The following is a 6,000-nucleotide window of genomic DNA, read 5'->3' as shown; positions in this document are numbered from 1 at the left end:
TCGCGTAACATGCGCATCCCCTAGCTGAGGACAGGAATGAGAAGAGCTAGCTCTCGCATAATAGCATTCTTCTTTAGATATCATGTTCTTGCTTGTTTGTCAACCATGGAACACAAACCAAGGGAGAATCAACCCACATGGGAATTGGGTTGATCCCCTCTCTCACATGGAGGATAATCCCTTGGTTTGTTTGTATCCTTTGGATTAGCTTGGAATGGACCCGTGTAACAAAAAAATCATGTACGTACTGCCTCTAACCAGACCTCAAACACAACTCGGACAGTACAAGTCATATTACACAGATCAGTTAGAAAAAAAAAATCAGCACAGTACTGATGGGGTGCTGCATGCATCGAGTGTTACACATGAACTGCAAGTGCCTGTTTTACGACATAAGATTGAGTTTACACAGGAACTTTACTAGAAGTACAACAAAAATCCATGTCGTAACTCCTACTGACAACGGACATCACAGGTCATGACATCTGAAACCGGAAGGATGTTTCGTTCTGAAGAGTTTTATGAAGATCCACTTGGCATCATCCGACAGAATGAGCAACCGGCACACACACTTGTAGTACCTATACAAAACAAACATCATTGCAACTAATATATACAACAATATTCATAATTTGACCTTGTACAAAAGAAACTCAGTGAAAAGCAAATAGAGAAGTGAAAAAGACACAAGTACAGGACATCAAATAAGCTAATGTACAGTAAACATTATTGCTAATGTTCATGCTATACTGTCAACCAGACTATACATTAAGCTTAAAATTAGTTTAAATTGCCAAGAAATTAAAGGGTGGCACAAGTTTGCATTTCTAAATTAAAGTATACAAGGAACGGGAAAAAGTCTCTGATATAGATGTATTACTGGATTTTGCTTCGAAGAAGACACAATGAGACATGTCCAAATGGGCCTATCGGACCGACTCGGCATGGCCCGCGAAACTTAACGGGCCTGTCAGACCGGGTCGTAACCAGGCCGTGCCTAGCGGGCCCGTGCTGGGCCGACCCACGTGCCGAGGCCTCAACCCATGGCATGGTCCGTCAACCACCGTACCATGCCAGGTTGGCTCGGGCACGGTTGTGGCACGACGGCCCAGCGGCACGGCACGGCCCGGAGACATAGCATGGCCCGGCACAGCATGACTTGGCCCAGTGGCACAGGGAGGCACGTTGGGCACGGAGGAGACATGGGCACATGAAAAAATAAAAAATAATAACTAAAAAATTGCAATTTTTTTAAAAAAATAGAAAATAGATAAAAAAAAAATGAGCTTTATTAATTGGTTGCTTTGTTAAAAACCTTTCTATTAGAAGGAAAAAAGAGTACAACCTAATAACCTATACTCCGAAAATTACATGGTTTCATTACAAACTCCAGAATTTTGCTTGCAATATTTAATATGCTTCTTCAAGTGCCCTATTCCATTTATAGACCTAGCACCTATTTCACAGTTGCATATATTACACTTAGCAAATCTTACTTGTTCACCATTAATTTCTCTAAAGACCTTCTCAAAATGTTACCACACAAATGACCTTGCATGCGAGTTCTCAGCGTCTTGATCCATGGATGGGAATATGGAATTGATTTGTTGAAAAAGAGACATGGCTGGGCAGGTGGCCGATGGGATCAGTGGATGTTTAGGAATTAGGATGGTGGCTACTGGCTATTTATAGGCCAAGAGAGAGGTGAGTGGTGGCAGGTCGCTTTCAAAAAAATAAAGAAATCAGAAATAATAGGAACATATAATTAATTCTAAAGATGAGCTTTATTGATAGGTTGCCTCATTAAAAAACCTTTCTAGCAAAGAAAAAAAGAGTACAACCTAACTCAGAAAATTGAAAATTACACGTTCTCATCAACATCTAGATACAAATTTTTGAATAAAGCTTCAAGCTCAGTGTTCTCTGCTGTGTGTTGCATTCGTGTTTCAGCTTGTTCCCAATCTTTTACTATGGTGAGCATTTCCACCATCTCACTTGATAGACTTGTTCTTCTCTCTTCAATTATCCTTCCAGTAAGACTAAAGACAGCCTCAGAAGAAACTGTAGATACGGGATCTGTTAACAAATCTCGTGCTAATAGTGAAAGCACTGGATAATTCGTCTTGTGCTCATGCCACCATTGCAGTATGTTGAAGTTTTCTTGTTCATGGCTGATAGCGTCGCTGTCGATGAAGGTAGTTAGCTCCCCTCTGGATGTTGGAATTCCGGCACTCGTAGACGATCATGACGAAGAGTCTGAACTTCTTGATGAAGAACATCCACCAAATATTTTTCCTCACGCTGTCATCTTCTTACTTATTGTCGGTGCTAGTGGAGGTCGTTGTAGGTGAACTCCGTCATATTTTGTTTCATATTTACTATAAACTTCGAATAACTTAGAACGAATATTAGTATAGTAATTAGAATAATCGTGGTCAAGAGCATCACTAGAATTAAGAGAACTCTACAAAAAGCTGCAATTTTAGCTCTAGGATCTAAAATGAAGGCAAAGGCGTACAACAAAGGAATTTCTTTCCAATACTTTAAAAATTTAGATTTCATCAGAACTACGCAATCTCTTAGAAGATTGTCATTTTCATAGCTATTTAAATAAGTAGCAATTTCAACAATATTATGCATTACTAAACAAGATGTTGGATAATAAACTCCTGATAAACTCATAGTTAAATCATAAAAAAATTCAAGAAACTCTAGTATCCTTTCGGTAACATACCAATACACTTTTGTGAGTAAAGTGTGACCCCCCATACTGATGATAGTGTGTATGAATAAACACACCAAATATGCTCTTATATGGTACAATATTTTTTAGCATCAAGAAAGTAGAGTTCTATCTTACCGGCATGCCCACAACAAACTTACGTGGACGCACACCCAATGCAACATAATATTACTTATATGCTGCAATTCGTTAATTAGAGGAGTTCATAAAAGATATTGCGGTAAGAAAGTCGTCTAGGTATTGCGACAACCTCTTCAAACTGAATTTTACTATAAGATTGATAATATGACAAGCACAATGTTGATGTAACAAGAAAGATTCAGCGTATGTACTAAACAACAGAGTAAGAATATCCATTGCTCTAGAGTTTGCACCGGCATTATCTAAAGTGATAGAAAATATTTTATTAGTGAGACCAAAGTCTTCGACTACTTGAGATATTTTTTCAGCAATATTTTCACCGGTATGCGCGTTGTCAATCAACCGGAAACCTATTATTCGCTTTTCTAGTTCCCAATCATTATTAACAAAATGAGCAATCACACTAAGATAATCCTCTCTAGCTCTACCTGCCCATATGTCCGAGGTCAAAGCAACTGAAAATGTACATGTTTGCAACATTTTTTTAAGCTTGCTACGACACGTATTGTAGTATGTTACCATATCCCTACAGTTGTCTGTCTAAAAACATGCGTGAACCTAGAATTATGAGCTTGCTTAATGTAATCTTCAAATACATCAGACTCACAGATGTTGAGTGGTAGATCCGCTCTTGCAATGAAGCGGCATAGCTCTTTTCGAGCATTGGCGGGGTCATACTTCCAATGACGAACAGAGCCATCAGGGTTGTACTGCAACATGGTCTGCTTCATGGCTGCTCCACTCTTTCGTTTGCAAATTGTGGCGTGCCTCTCCAAGTGTCCAATTCCACATGAGGGTTTTGCAGATAATTCATGTTTACAAATATAACACTTAGCATCCCTGACATTTACCCCATCTTCTTCTCTGTATATCTTTTTGAAGTCTTGCCAAACTTCGGAAGTAGTAGTAGCTCTTGATCTTTTAGAGTCAGTGCTTGCTGATGTGTGTGCACTTGTAGTGCCTGACGATGCAGGTGTTGTTGGGCTAGCACACCGTGCCGCGCGCTCGGCCCAAGGCCCGTGGCATCGTGCCATGCCGGTCTAGCCCTGCTTGACTCGGGCGGTGCCGTGCCTGGGCTGTGCCTACTATGTCGGGCCTCCGGCCGGCCCAGTAGGCACGGCCCATATGGATAGCTTTAGACACAATCAATCGAATAATGCAACAAATGAGCCCAAAGAAAAAACCGAACTAAACAAAATATGTTCAGATGTGCTAGTGGTTCAATTCAAGATGAACTGATAATTGCATTCCTAATCCAATGCATGAGCAACCAAACCTAAGCATCTCGGCCAGTGACTGAGAAAGAAACACGGAGTAAACAAGTAGGTGCCCACAGAATAAGCAATCACCTAGCACTACTGACCATTCTGCAATCACAGGAAAGTAGTCACCGCTCACCAGATTATTGAACTTGTGTCACTACCTAGAACGCGAGCATTAAGCAGCCAAACACTACCTATCAACCACTGCACACCACACAACCATTGTATCGTCCTCGTGTGCTAGATCTGTGAGAGAGGGTTTGCTTGGTTGTCTTTCTAGGGGAGGCTGGGCAAGGCTAGCTGAGAAAGGCCAGTCTAGCATGGCTTTGACAAGGGTAGGTCACGTTTTTTGGTTCTCCTCCTTGCCATCTCCAAATTTTTTTCTTCCCATTTTCTCTCTATCAAACCCATGACGTCGCTGAGCGCCACCTCACGGCACCCTACCCCACCGCCGCCAGCCATCTCCCATCGTCCATACAGTACGGGAACCGCATAACAGGTTTCCTGGAGCCCCCTTTGATATCCTTGTTGCGTCGGGGAACTTGATTTGGGGCAAGGGCAAGGGCAAGGGCAAGGGCAAGTTCAATCAGGCGACAAGGAACTCAATGTGGATGGAGGGATAGCTCAATCCGAGGAGAAGAACACAATTTGGATTGCCCCCTAACCCTAGCAGGAAGGGGGAGGAGAAGGAGGACGAGGGGAAAGGGAAGTATCAGCCGTCAGGTAGGAGAAGGCTGGATTTGAGTCGCCGCGGAGGGAGCTGAGCGCCGCAGAGGAGGAAGGAAATTTGTAAGAGCTGATCTTTTAACGTGTCTTTTGTTTTTTCTGTATGCGTGTTAGTCGTTAGATCAGAGAAGAAATAACTTAAATCAATTTTTTTATATAAGTTCTTATAAAATTTACTTCCCACCGGAAGGGCACAAGCGTCACTCACGGGAGGAAAAGGCGAGAGCTAGCTCTTCCCGTTCCTAACCAGGTGACTGCAATCTGTAACCACAGGTAGGAGTTAGCTCTCACATAACAGGTGACTGCTCTCGCATAACTGGTGCTGGTTTTCTAAAACGAAATTCACCTGCTAGGCTGTTACAGGATATCTCAAGAAGAATGATGTTAATTGGAAACAGTATTCTTCTTGAGATCCTCAGTTGAGATAATCCACCGGATATCTCAAGAAGAATGTTGTTTCCAATTCACAGCCACAGGTGACTGCAGTCTGTAACCACAGAACAGGACCAGACCAAGACCTTGCTCAATCTCTCATAGTGTCATGTATAAAAGGTCAATTTCGTTTTAGAAAAAAGAGAGAAAGAAATGAAAGTGCAATGATTTGCATTGAGGGATTTACATGTATATATATAACTAGCACTAACGACTAGCACTATTCTAGGGATTATGGGACTGTTTGGTTTTTGACACAAACAGCCCAAGCCAAAATTTGGTCAGAGATCAAATCAGGGTAGTACCAAATTTTGATCGTTAAAATGGTATTTGGTTTAAGGCCAAGCAAAAATTTGGCCGGCCAAAAATTTTGACGGACGATTTGGCCACCCGAGATTTGCCCAAATTTTGGCCGACCAAATTTTTTTGGGGTATGAACAAATTTTAATATCAAATCAAACGGAGGCCAAATTTTCTAGACACCAAAATTTAGCTTGGCTCCCTTTGGCCCCTAACCAAACAGCCCATATATCCAGCTAGAAACGATACAAAATAAGTGACCAGATACAATGTATGCATTTGGAGAGAGATTCTCTTAAAAAACCCGAGTGTCAACTACGAGCTTTGTGTGATGTTGAGTCTGGCACGAAATTCCTGGAATAATGTCGACGGGAGGCCTTTAGTGAAGATATCGCC

General features: G+C 41.7%; 1 long non-coding RNA gene across 1 annotated transcript; it reads right to left on the bottom strand.

Annotated features, from left to right (window-relative positions):
- Window positions 1-225: 225 nt before the first annotated feature.
- On the bottom strand, window positions 226-4,529 carry LOC133902109 (uncharacterized). The gene is made up of 2 exons (XR_009906830.1): window positions 4,248-4,529; window positions 226-581 (listed from the first exon to the last, which is right to left on the bottom strand). It is a non-coding gene; the product is annotated as an uncharacterized LOC133902109 (long non-coding RNA).
- Between the last annotated feature and the right edge of the window lie 1,471 nt (window positions 4,530-6,000).

This window comes from Phragmites australis, chromosome 20 (assembly GCF_958298935.1).
Source record: "Phragmites australis chromosome 20, lpPhrAust1.1, whole genome shotgun sequence".
Taxonomy (NCBI): domain Eukaryota; kingdom Viridiplantae; phylum Streptophyta; class Magnoliopsida; order Poales; family Poaceae; genus Phragmites; species Phragmites australis.
The sequence above is the reverse complement of the archived record's forward strand: the minus strand, read 5'-3'. Positions and strand labels throughout refer to the sequence as shown.